At 42.0% G+C, this 14199-nt stretch overlaps 1 protein-coding gene across 3 annotated transcripts in view; it reads right to left on the bottom strand.

Annotated features, from left to right (window-relative positions):
• The window catches only part of fhod1 (formin homology 2 domain containing 1), a 299703-nt gene that overhangs the window by 106903 nt on the left and 178601 nt on the right, over nucleotides 1-14199 (bottom strand). The window lies entirely within an intron of this gene.

Below are 14199 nucleotides of genomic sequence, written 5' to 3'. Positions count from 1 at the left end.
ATTAACATTTATCATATCTATACCACTTAATGCTTTGTATACCTCAATGAGGATCTTCCTTAAACAACTTCTTTCTAGATTGTGGAAGTTGAATTTCTGTACATTCTTTCCTGATATTCGATCTTCTTCACAATTAGGATCTTCTCAGTACCTATACCAATGCTTGTATATAATTATTGTAGCATGATGACTAACAGCTTCCCCCACCACAAACTCTGTTACCTCGCCATTGATTACATCCCCCTCCCCATCCACTGTTTCAGGCTGAAATAGAATGTTTGCAACCTCGCCATCCTATTTGACCGAGTGGAGTCCATATATTCTCCATCAAAAAGTTTACCTACTTCCACCTCCATAACATTGCCCTTCTCCACTTCTGCACCAGCCCATCTGCTGCTGAATCCCTAAGCCATGCTTTTATTACCTCCAGACTCAACTATTCCAATGCTTTCCTGGCCAACCTCCCATCTTCCACCCTCCATAAACTTGAGCACATCCAAAACTCGGCTGCCTGTATCTTATCCGCACCAAGTCCAGTTCACCCATCACCCCGGTGCTCACTGATCTACAGTGGCTCCCGTTCCACCAACACTTGATTTTAAAATTCTTATACTCATGTTTAACGCCTTCTGTGGGCTCACCCCTCACTATCTCTGTAACCTCCTCCAGCCCTATAACCCTCCAAGAACTCTGTGCTCCTCCAACTCTGGCCTCTTGTGCATTCCCCACTTCCTGTGCCCCACCATTGGCGGCCGTGCCTTCAGCTGTCTAGGTCCTAAGCTCTGGAATTCCCCCCCATAGCCTCTCCACCTCTCTTTCTTCCTTTAAGAAACTCCTCAAAACCTACAGTGAAAGGTTCTATATAAATGAGAGTTAATGTACTTGTTGTTCCTCCCAGGATCAGGTGGCTGGGAGTAGCTCTCATGCTGGGCTGAACTCATGGTATACCCGTTTGCAATGCAGCAGCCTAATAAAGATGGCTAACCAGCTTGAGGGCCTTCATATTGGGCAATAAAGAATTAACATTTTAAACAAAGTTAAATTAATGATGAGACTATTATTTCCCTCTATAGAACGGGGGTGCAATTTAAACAAATAGTACTCCCCCAAAACTTTCCTTCCCCTTTGAGTCGAACAGTAGATGTGACAGATTCGATGTCAAAAAGCAAGAATTTGCTTTGCAGGGAATTTTGTATCCAGAGTTGATTTTTAATTTTTTTAAATTACAAACTCGCTGTATTTTTCTCTCTTCGTCTCTCTGTGCCAAGATGCTTGTTCTTTGGCATCAACCAATTCCAACATGAGTCATCTACTAAGAGGTTCACAAGAGCAGCCCCGGAATGGTTTTCTTTCCCTCCATGTGGAGAAGCAATTAGCACCTCTCTAATAGCAATGCAGCTAATATTGGGAACTCAGTAGAATATGAAATCAAGCCTCTATCCCAATGCTCCCAGACACGGTGCGATCCAAGCAATCTATCACAGAACAGACTACATTCCTGAATCACAATGTGATTGGCAGCGCAGCATAAGTTCTGTTGGATCCTATTTACTGCCTGATTAAAGACCTCATGAATAATCAGTGACAAAGTCACAAGTGTCTGAAGTTAAATTAAAAATGGGCACCGTACCACTCTCATTATACATTGTACTGCGCTCTCGGTCACTGCTATTCGTGTTATAATTTGAGGGAACAGCTACAGACTAAAAAGAAAAGAAACCTTGCATTTATATGGTGCTTTATAACATCTCTCTGAAAGGTTTCAAAGCGCTTCACACACAATTAATTACTTTGCCTACATAACAACAGTCAATTCAACTATACCAGGTATTATGCCCATAGCATGAACCCGTAAACAGCAAAGAGATGAAAAACTAGTTTTTCTAATTCTGGTGGTGTTGGTTGAGGGAGCAATGTTGGCCAGGACAGTGGGAGAACTCTCTTCCCCTGTTTGAATACTGCCATGGGATCATCCACCTGCACCACCAGAACAGGCAGACAGGGTTGAAAGTCTTCTCTGAAGAGCAACATTCCCACAGCACTGCACTGCAGAGGTCAAGGAGGACTAGGAGTGATAATGCACCACATTCACAGAGGATGCCATTTGCGACTTTTATTAAAGGTGTTTCAGTGCTGTGGCAGGGGTAGAAACCTCATTGGAGAGATTCAAACGGGAAGCTGCAGGAAAGATGGGCCTGGATCTGGGAGGTGACAACACATTCAAGGACTTTGAACAGGAAAGGGAGGTTGGGGATGGGGTGGTAGTTTGCAAGGACACAGGGGTTGAGGATGAATCTTTTGAGGAGTGGGCTGATGATGGTGGTTTTGAAAGGGAGGGAGACAACACCAAAGGATAGGGAGCCATTTACAATGTCAGTTAGCTGGGGGCCCAGGAAGATCATGTGTTGAAATCCTATTGTGGGGCTTGAACTTTCAACCTTCTGACTCAGAAGTGAGGGTGCTACCAACCGAGCCAAGCTGACAATGTGACTAAACCAATGCCAAGAGAAAATTAAAATTCACTCAATAGCTACTTAAGTTTTATGTAACAGTGAAACATGAAAGGCAGTTATGATGTTTTACTATGACATTGCAACAAATGGTGCAACATTGTAAGGAGTGAGTTTCAACTGACATTGTAATTTTTAAAAAAAACATTAGTCATCACATGGATATAAATGTAAATTAGATGCTTGCAATAATGCAAAACAATTATACGTGAATTCCATACCTATTGTTTTGCATTGTGTTGCCGTATATAATTGGTTACATATCAAATTGAAAAGTGGACGCCCCCTCAGACATTCTCTGTGGTTATACAAAAAGTCAAACACTGTTTAATTTACATTTCCTAGCAGACTGCTGAAAGTCTCTTAAATATTTAGCTTAAATATCTAGCTTAAATATTTACAGAATAGCTGGAGTTATACACAGTTTAAGACAGTCTCCAGTTCAACAGGCCAATCTTTTATTAAATTATACTACTGCACAGTCTTCCTGATTTTTAGTGTGCACAAAAAAACCCTGGTTTTATTACAGCACCAGTAATGGCAACACTGTCGACCTCATTCTCATCTGTAGTACTCTATCGCCTGGATCTATTGCAAACTTCACTCCCCACGAGTTAAAAGAACATCACTAACAAAAACAATAGCTAACACCAGTAACCAATTGATGTAAGCATTACCAATGAATCCAAATACAATACCTTATATTCATTGTAGAAAGCATTAAAGCAGTACAAGCTTTGGTGATATTGAAAACTACTTAAGCACTGTCCTTAAAATTTTGGGTGTCATCAGCACCCCTTGGAGCTCACTGTCTAGGGACAATCAGGCTAACTGCTTTGAGGGCTTTAATAGCATGTATGGACTTTAATGGAATGATTACAAACCACAATCGTTACTTCATTTGAAGAACACTGAATTAAAAATAGAAAACATAACATGAAATATCCTGTAGCTAAACTAAAATAAATCAGTCATCGAGAACATGCAATGAATTTGTAGTTTTACTCAACTATCTGATTCAACAACCTAGCTAGCTATGTTTAAAACATGCACGTAGACACTACACAGACCTCAAAACAAAGAATAAATTCAGAAAAACTTAAGTGGGTTGGAATACTTCAACAAAGTGTCATCTCAGCTCCTTCTGGTCAACTCAGAAGCCAGGCCACCCACTCCTAGGGCATTCATCATCTCTAGCAGCAGTTTTGTTTGACTGAATTATGATAGCTACATTTTCATTATACATTTGCAGTTGGCACAGTTTAATTCATTACCTCAAGGACATCAACGTTCTCTACTCAAAACCATCAAGTATATAAAGAAGTCATAATAATTTGAGCACAAAAACTTTGATATGCCGAATGGTCAAAGGAAATCACTTTGATACGAACATACAAAATTGACGAGGAGGAAAAGACCAGCTAAGTCCATCAAGCCTGCCCCACACTCATGATGGATGAAGCATCAGGACTAAACACTTCCTAATTCCCCCCTCCCACCTCCACCCTTCTACCTACCTCCCCCACCTCCCACTTCCCCTTGCACAGCCATGTCATCTCCTGGGAGAGGCAAAAAAAAAGAAAAAACCCAGGGCCAATAAGGGAAAAAATACTTTGGAAAATTCCTCTCTGACCCCCTCAGGCGATCGAAACCAGTCCAGAAGATCACATGGGCCAAGTGTTATTTATAAAGACACTAACCTTCTATATGATGAAATGTATCCCAGGACGTTATGGGAGGAAATTGCGGGTCCCCTAGCAGAGATATTTGAATCATTGACAACTACAGGTGAGGTGCCTGAAGATTGGAGGGTAGCAAATGTTGTGCCTTTGTTTAAGAAGGGCGGCAGGGAAAAGCCTGGGAACTACAGACCGGTGAGCCTGACATCTGTAGTGGGTAAGTTGTTAGAGGGTATTCTGAGAGACAGGATCTACAGGCATTTGGAGAGGCAGGGACTGATTAGGAACAGTCAGCATGGTTTTGTGAGTGGAAAATCATGTCTCACGAATTTGATTGAGTTTTTTGAAGGGGTTACCAAGAAGATAGATGAGGGCTGTGCAGTAGACGTGGTCTACATGGACTTTAGCAAAGCCTTTGACAAGGTACCGCATGGCAGGTTGTTACATAAGGTTAAATCTCACGGGATCCAAGGTGAGATAGCCAATTGGATACAAAATTGGATTGACGACAGAAAACAGAGGGTGGTTGTGGAGGGTTGTTTTTCGGACTGGAGGCCTGTGACCAGCAGTGTGCCTCAGGGATCGGTGCTGGGTCTGCTGTTATTTGTTATTAATATTAATGATTTGGATGAGAATTTAGGAGGCATGGTTAGTAAGTTTGCAGATGACACCAAGATTGGTGGCATTGTGGACAGTGAAGAAGGTTATCTAGGATTGCAACGGGATCTTGATAAATTGGGCCAGTGGGCCGATGAATGGCAGATGGAGTTTAATTTAGATAAATGTGAGGTGATGCATTTTGGTAGATCGAATCGGGCCAGGACCTACTCTGTTAATGGTAGGGCGTTGGGGAGAGTTATAGAACAAAGAGATCTAGGAGTACAGGTTCATAGCTCCTTGAAAGTGGAGTCACAGGTGGATAGGGTGGTGAAGAAGGCATTCAGCATGCTTGGTTTCATTGGTCATAACATTGAATACAGTAGTTGGGATGTCTTGTTGAAGTTGTACAAGACATTAGTAAAGCCACACTTGGAATACTGTGTACAGTTCTGGTCACCCTATTATAGAAAGGATATTATTAAACTAGAAAGAGTGCAGAAAAGATTTACTAGCATGCTACCGGGACTTGATGGTTTGACTTATAGGGAGAGGTTGGATAGACTGAGACTTTTTTCCCTGGAGAGTAGGAGGTTTAGGGGTGATCTTATAGAAGTCTATAAAATAATGAGGGGCATAGATAAGGTGGATAGTCAAAATCTTTTCCCAAAGGTAGGGGAGTCTATAACGAGGGGGCATAGATTTAAGGTGAGAGGGGAGAGATACAAAAGGGTCCAGAGGGGCAATTTTTTCACTCAAAGGGTGGTGAGTGTCTGGAACGAGCTGCCAGAGGCAGCAGTAGAGGCGGGTACAATTTTGTCTTTTAAAAAGCATTTGGACAGTTACGTGGGTAAGATGGGTATAGAGGGATATGGGCCAAGTGCAGGCAATTGGGACTAGCTTAGTGGTATAAACTGGGCGACATAGACATGTTGGGCCGAAGGGCCTGTTTCCATGTTGTAAACTTCTATGATTCTATGATGCGATATTCCATACTACGTTAAGTTTTTCTTTTTATTAAATACTTTGTTCACCTGCCTTACTTTGCTAATATTTTTAAATGTATTTTCTAAACTAGATGAATAAAAGCCACATTACTTTGCCTTTTTGGGTGAGGACACCCTAGGCTAAGTCATATTATAATAATGGCATCATTGGAACTGCACCAGCTGCAGCAGGTGGAGAATTGGAACAAGAGCAGTTGAAATGTTCTTGATTACGAGTGTATGGATGAAATTAGTGGTGCTCAGAGTTTCAGAGCAAACTGGGGTGCCCAGTGTATGAACACAGAATTCATCAGCCTCATGAGGCGCACTGTCAAAGTGTTGCTAAAATCATACGAGAAAGAGTAAAAAAAGAAATTGGATTTGGAATGAACTATGACATTTTGCTTTCGGAAGCAGGAAAAGAACATGCAAAGGAATATTTGGTTTGAGAATGATTTGCAAGTAGGCTAGAGAAGTGGAGAAAGAAATGTATCTAAAGTTCATAGATTATGAGAAAGCATTTGATCGGATGAAGTACAATCAATTAATAGATGTGCTGTAAAGAGTTGGAATTGATGGGAAAGACATGAGACTTTACTGGGAACAAGCAACAGCAGTTAGAGCAGATAATGAGTTAACAAAAACCAGGAGACAAATGAGGTAAGGATGTGTTACATCAGCCAATCTTTTAACATACACTCAGGAGCAGTCTTAGAAGTTGGCTTCAAAATTAGTGGAACATTTATAATCAACAAAAGGGATAGAAATGGCTCCATACTGAATAGGATAAAAACAGAAAACACAAGAGTTTCAGAAGGTGAATCAGAGACGTTTCAAATATGGATGGAAAATAAATACTAAGACAACAAAATCAATGATAATCATAAAGAAATAAAATCTCCCAAAATTGATGCTAGAATGAACACTGGAAGAAGAACACACGATATTATTACTTATCGGTTAGTTAATAACACTGAATGGTCAAAGCAATGAAGAAGTTAAATGGAGGATAGCACTGCCACAAGAAAGTGTTTAGCAATGTAAAGGAGTTTCTGTGCAATTGTGAAGTCAAGCTGCAGATAATAAGTAGAATGCTGAATGCTCCGTCTGAGGCCAACAGCATTCGATCTTGAATGCAGAAATAAGATGATGACTGGAAGTATTTGAGTTCTAGTGCTATTGACGCATGCTAATAATTAAAATACTTCGGATGCTGGAAAACTGAAATAAAAACAGAAAATGCTGGAAATACTCAGCAAGTCAGGCAGCATCTATGGAGAAAGAGACAGAGTTAACATTTCAGGTCGATGACCCTTCATCAGAACTGGGAGAAGTTGAACATTAAGCAGTTTTTAAGCAAGTACAGAGCCAGAGAAAGGCGGGAGGGGAAGAAGGGGAGGGGAGGAAAGAACAAAAGGGAAGGTCTCAGATAGGGTGGAGGGCAGGAGTGATTAAATGACAAAAGGGATGATGGTGCAAGGCAAGGAGGGTGATAATGGGACAAGTGAAGAAACAAAAGATGGGCCTAGAGGAGCTGTAAATGGCAACATCAGAACCATTACCAGCACTTGCTGTCTGAAAAAATGAGAGAAGTGGTTATGATCTGAAGTTACTGAAATCAATGTTGAGTCCAAAAGGTTATAAAGTGCCCAATCGAAAGATGAGGTGCTATTCCTCAAGCTTCCATTGAGCTTCATTGGAAGTCTAAGAGGCCAAGGACAGAGAGGTCAGAGTGAGAGTTGGACAGGAAATTAAAATGGCAAGCAACCGGCAGGTCAGTAGAATAGATAGGGGAGAACCAGTGGATGTGGTGTACTTGGATTTTCAGAAGGCTTTCGATAAGGTCCCACACAAGAGGTTAGTGTGTAAAATTAAAGCACATGGCATTGGAGGGGAATATATTGGCATGGATTGAGAATTGGTTGACAGACAGGAAACAGAGAGTAGGAATAAACGGGTCTTTTTCCGGGTGGCAGGCAGTAACTAGTGGGGTACCACAGGGATCAGTGCTTGGGCCCCAGCTAGTCACAATATATATCAATGATTTGGATGAGAGAACTAAATGTAACATTTCCAAGTTTGCAGACGACACAAAGTGTGAGCTGTGAGGAGGATGCAAAGAGGCTCCAATGTGATTTAGACAAGTTGGGTGAGTGGGCAAGAACATGGCAGATGCAGTATAACGTGGATAAATGTGAGGTTATCCACTTTGGTTGTAAAAAGAGAAAGGCAGATTATCTGAATGGTGATAGACTGGGAAAAGGGGAGGTGCAACGAGACCTGGGTGTCCTTGTACACCAGTCACTGAAAGCGAGCATTCAGGTGCAGCAAGCAGTTAGGAAGGCGAATGGTATGTTGGCCTTCATTGCAAGAGGATTTGAGTACAGGAACAGGGATGTCTTACTGCAGTTCTACGGGACCTTGGTGAGACCACATCTGGAGTTTTGTGTGCAGTTTTGGTCTCCTTATCTGAGGAAGGATGTCCTTGCTATGGAGGGAGTGCAAAAAATGTTTACCAGACCGATTCCTGGGATGGCAGGACCGACGTATGAGGAGAGATATGGTCGACTAGGCCTATATTCACTAGAGTTTAGAAGAAGGAGAGGTGATTTCATCGAAACATATAAAATTCTAACAGACAGACTAGATGCAGGGAGGATGTTCCCAATGGCTGGGGAGTCCAGTACCAGGGGTCACAGTCTCAGGATATGGGGTATGCCATTTAGAACTGAGATGAGGAGAAATTTCTTCACTCAGAGGGTGGTGAACCTGTGGAATTCTCTACCACAGAAGGCAGTGGAAGCCAAGTCATTAGATGTATTCAAGAAGGAGATAGATATATTTCTTAATGCTAAAGGGATCAAGGGATATGGGGAAAAAGTGGGAACAGGGTACTGAGTTAGACGATCAGCCATGATCATTTTGAATGGCGGATCATTTTCAGGCCCGAAGGGCCAAATGGTCTACTCTTGCTCCTATTTTCTATGTTTTTGTGTCAGGGTCACGCTTGCGGACTGAGCGGAGGTGTTCAGCAAAGTGATCATCCAATCTGCGTTCGGTCTCCCCAATGTAGAGGAGACCACACCGTGAGCAGCGAGTACAGTATACTAAATTGAAAGAAGTACAAGTAAACCACTGTTTCACCTGGAAGGAGTGTTTGGGGCCCTGGAAGGTAGGAAGGGAGGAGGTGAAAGGGCAGGTGTTGCATCTCCTGCGCTCACACGGGAAGATGCCGTAGGGAGGAGAGCGGTTGTTGGAAGAGCAGACTAGGGTGTCGCGGAGGGAGCTGTCCCTTCGGAATGCTGAAAGGGGAGGGGAGGGGGAAGATGTGTTTGGTGGTGGGATTGCACTGGAGGTGGCAGAAATGACAGAGGATGATATGTTGGATGTGGAGGCTGGTGGGGTGGAAGGTGAGGACAAAGGGGACCCCTCTCATGGTTCTGGGAGGGAGGGAAAGGGGTGAGGGCAGAAGTGCAGGAAGTAGGATGGACACGGTCGAGGGCCCTGTCAACTACAGTGGAGTGGAATCCTCGTTTGAGGAAAAATGAAGACATATCGAAAGCACTGGTCTGGAAGGTGGCATCGTCAGAACAGATACGATGGAGATGGAGAAACTGGGAGAAGGGAATGAAATCCTTACAAGAAGCGGGGTGGGAAGAAATGTAATCAAGGTAGCGGTGGGAATTAGTGGGCTTATAATAGATTTTGGCTGACAGCCTATCCCCAGAAATGGAGATGGAGAAGTCGAGGAAGGGAAGGGACAAGTCGGATATGGACTACGTGAAGACGTGGGAAGAGTGGAAATTGGAAGCAAAGTTGATGAAATTTTCCAATTCAGGATGACAGCAAGAAGTAGCCCTGATACAGTCATCAATGTACCGGAAAAAGAGGTGAGGGAGGGGACCTGAGTAGGACTGGAACATGGAATAGTCCTGGTGGGGGATGGATTTGTAGAGGTACAGGACGTCCATGGTGAAAAGAAGAAGGTTAGAGCCGGGGAACTGGAAACTGTTAAAGTGGCGGAGGGCGTCAGAAGAGTCGCGGATGTAGGTCGGAAGAGACTGGACAAGGGGAGAAAAAGAGAGTTGAGATAGGAAGAAATAAGTTCCATTGGGTAAGAACATGCTGAAACGATGGGTCTCCCAGGGCAGTCTTGTTTGTGGATCTTGGGAAGGAGGTAGAAGCAGGCTGTGCGGGGTTGGGGGACTATGAGGTTGGAGGCCGTGGGTGGAAGATCGCCAGTGATGGTCTGGGAAACTACGATTTGATGGTCTAGGGGGAGATAGGGGGAGGTGTCGGGGAGTTGACATTCAGCCTCCGTAAGGTAGAGGTCTGTTCGCCACACAACAACAGCGCCGCCCTTGTCAGCAGGTTTAATTACAATATCAGGGTTTTACCTGAGGGAGCAGAGTGCTGCAATTTCAGGTTAGATTGGGTGAGGGGAGTAGAAAAATTGAGACCGCCGATGTCCACGTTGGCAGTTCGTAATGAAAAGATCAAAAGAGCGTAAAAGGCCAGGGGGAGAGGTCCAGGTGGAACGAGAATTCAGAAGACAGGAGAAAGGGTCCGCTGTACGTGGGGTAGATTCCTGGCCAAAAGAAGCAGGTGCAGAGGCGATGGTGACAGAAGAAGAGTTCAGCGTCGTGTCAAGCTCAAAATTCATTGAGGTGGGGGCATAAGGGAATGAAGCTAAGGCCTTTGCTGAGGCAGAAAGAGGAAGCTCAGAGGGGATAGTGAAAACATGACAAAGGGTGAGATTAGAGGGAGGGATGGGGTCAGAGGAAAGCGAAGGGGAAGGAGGATCAGGAGGGGCGCGATATCGAAGAGTTATTGAAGCTTGCGGTCCTTGATACCTAATAATTAGCTGGACACTAGGATAAGGAAAGAGAAAAGTGATGAGGTGCACTGTGATGAGAAAAAATGACACAAGCAAGGTAGTTGTAAAAGTTGATGATAATAGGTCAAGAGGCAGATAAAGAAGAATATGGGTAGATGATGTGATGGAATGGGCAGGACTAACACCGGCAGCTGATACAATCTACCTGTGCAGAGATGGGAAAGTACAGCACGTTGTAGTCAACCTCTAGATAGAAGGCATCACACTTCACCCTGCCACCCATATATAGATCTACTTACCACCACACTCTGCCAAGTAGACAGGGTGATTTGAATATCCACTGTAATGTGTATTGGGTTCTGGTGTGCTATACTGGTTCTAACTGTTATACTGGACCTGACGATATGCTAATAAAGCTTCAGACTAACTACTAGGTTGAGGAACTCTGAAATTTAGCTGTTTAATTTGGCTGCTTCATAGCAGGACTTTCTTGCTAAATTTGTGCTTTACCATAAAATTTACACTGTTACAACAGCATCAGCTTTTTATATTATATATATATTTTTATATATTTTATGTAATGGACTATAATACCTAAACTGAAGGACTATGACTTACAGTCAACTAGAGGGGTTCCTGAAAGGAGGTGGCCGGTACTGCTTGGTCTTACTGTAGAATCTGTTACTATAATAGTCATAGCTTTGTATCTCTACTCACTGCTTCAAATTAAAATTCAAAAAATATTACATTTGCACAATATTCACTTATTGTTGTAAACTGGATAGCCAGCTGGTGAAGGGTGGAACACTAGAGCCTAGTCTTCAGTTGCAACCAAACCTTTATTCACAGAACTCCACATTACACCCACACCACAGCCTAGATCTGCCCTCTTATAAATGGATACAAGAGCGTCCCCAATTGATACACATCACCTGAATAAAATTAACACTAATTGATATAAATCACATGGTTACAACTAACATTATTGTGTTGAATCAGCTTTCTAAATATGCAGTAAGTGTGTTTCTGTGCAATTAATACATTAAAGGCTTTTCACAGCTAACCCTCACTACTGAAAGGGCGCTCATGTAAATAACAGGGACTAATGAAGGGGGTCACTGAAATCTAATAGTTCATGGAGAAAATGTAATGAGAGGTTCTTAATTACTTCTTTTACAACTAAACACTAGCAGCTGCTACCTTACCTAACAGCAAAGAGACCAGATAAAAGGATTCTGAGGGGTCTCTAGCAGAAATGACTCAAAAATGTAAATCTTTTTATCTAAAAATCAATATGCTGAAACTGGAATCAATTACTTCTGAACTGTCCTGCAGAGACAGTCAATGCTATAAAACAGGCAACATTACAAAATAAAATGCATCTTGGGAATTAAGATGAAAGATTTGGTTTACAATGACTTACATTCTTACGATGGACTGGAAAGAATCAAGTAACAAGAATTCAAGATCAGAAGCTGGTTGGGGAGTAGGAAGCAGCAGATACAGGTTATGGGAAGAGATTTTGGCGGGGGAGGGGGAGAGAGAGTACTTGATGGACTGCCCAGGTATCCATGCTGGGACCTGTCCTGTTTCTAATCTATGTCAGTGACTTGGATTCAGAAACTCAGAAATTAGTCAAATTTGCAGATGACACTAAGCTTAATGGGGGAGGGGAATAAAGAGAAGAGGAAGCAATCAAGTTTGATAAGGCACCCAAGGATCTACCGAAGGAACTAGATCAAATCTGTAAATGAAAGAAACAGTAGCAGATAAATGCAAGGTACGGCACACAGGAAGAAAAACAGGCAGCACATGTACTCTATGAATGGTGTCAAGCTAGCTAGGGGTGAAATTGAAACAGATTTAGGCTATTAGAAGGCTCAGTATTTAACATGTCCAGTCACTGTGGAGCAGCAAACAATAAAGCAAATAAATCATATTGCTAAATCAGCAGAGGAGGCTGGAGGATGTCATGTTGGAGCTGTAGAGTACTCTGCTCAGACCTGAATATTCATCCAGGTTTTTCCACAGAAACACAAAGGAAACCATTAAAAACCTGAAGGCAATATAGAGAAGAGCCACAAGGCTGATGTCTAGTGTAAGAGTGTTGAATTAAGAACAAAAACTTGGGCCCTTAAGCCTTGAAAGGAAGTGATCCAAAGGGAACTTTATAGATGTATACAAGATAATGAATGATATAGAAAAAGCAAATCCCTGAGCACAACCTTAAGATATACCATTAAAGTGAGGCAAGGAGATAGAGATTCGAACTGGAGAATTTAGGACTGATGTCAGGAGGTTCCTATTCACCCAAAGAGTGATTAACACTTGGAATGGTCTTTCAGATGCAAAAACTTTGGAGTCACTTAATAAACAATTGGATGATGGACAGGTTTTTCTGGAAGGATGAGCTAAGGTGGCCCATTAGCTTCTTGGTCCATTATTTGTCACATGCAACCTGAAAACAACAGTGAACTGTGACAGACAGCTTATTGGAACCAGCAGTAGAGTACAATTTGGGTAGAGCCTTAGCCATAAAAGTTGTATAACTAGCAACAATAACTAAGTATTGTGTTTCAAGGGGGGGAAAAGTCAGGTTTTCTGTTGCATATTTGGATGTATTGAGTGTTATAGAGTTAGATTTTGCAAAATAAACAAGGATTCCATAGCATTAGCATGATACTGCCTTGTAGGAAAAATAAGTCAAATAGCTTGTGCTGTCTTCAAGGGGATAAACATCCAGAATTTTAGCAAATATGGCAAATGGTGTAGAAAGAAACAAATTTTACTCCCAGAGTTGGCAAAAGTATATCCACGTGAACATTCCATGGGATCTGTGTTGCTCTTATTTACTGTGTACATAAATGACCTATATTTAGAACTTGAGTGAACAATATCAAAAGTTATTATTCACCAGATTAAAGCCCCAGATTGGGAGGTATGGTAAATTGTAACAAGAACTGTGAAAGACTGCAAAAGGAGATAGATAAGCTATCAGGAAGGGCAGATAGATGGTAGGTGCAGTTTTTACTGTAGAAAAATATGGAATAATATATTTTGGAAGTAAAATAATGAAAGAAAATACACCTTAGAGGTTAAGATTTTAAAATGGAGTAGAGAGAACTTGGTGTACCAGATAGCCAGGTCATTAAAAGTAGCATTATAAGTAGATAAGGCCATAAAAAGGCAAATGGAATCTGTGATTTTATATTTTAAGGCACAGAATACAAAAGCAGGGAGATAATGTTGAACTTAGATCGATCTTAGTTAGGCTGCACGTGGAGTATTATATGCAGTTTTGGACACTCCATGATAGAAAAGCAATGGATAAGGTGCAATATACATCCACTAGAAAAGAGATTTGAGAAGTTGGGGCTTTTTTCACTAGAGCAGAGAAGCTTATGGGATGACGCGATAGATGTCTTCAAAATGATGAAAGATTGCAATAAGGGAAGTAGTGGTATTTACTATTTTCACTAGTCAGCAAGATGGTAACAAGAGGACACAAATTTAAGATGATCACAAAAAGAATGAAAGAGGTTTGAAAACAAATATTTTCACAGCAGCTGGCTGGAATATGGACTTCTATG

This window comes from Heptranchias perlo, chromosome 16, assembly GCF_035084215.1.
Source record: "Heptranchias perlo isolate sHepPer1 chromosome 16, sHepPer1.hap1, whole genome shotgun sequence".
NCBI lineage: Eukaryota > Metazoa > Chordata > Chondrichthyes > Hexanchiformes > Hexanchidae > Heptranchias > Heptranchias perlo.
This window is presented reverse-complemented; position numbering and strand designations above follow the sequence as displayed.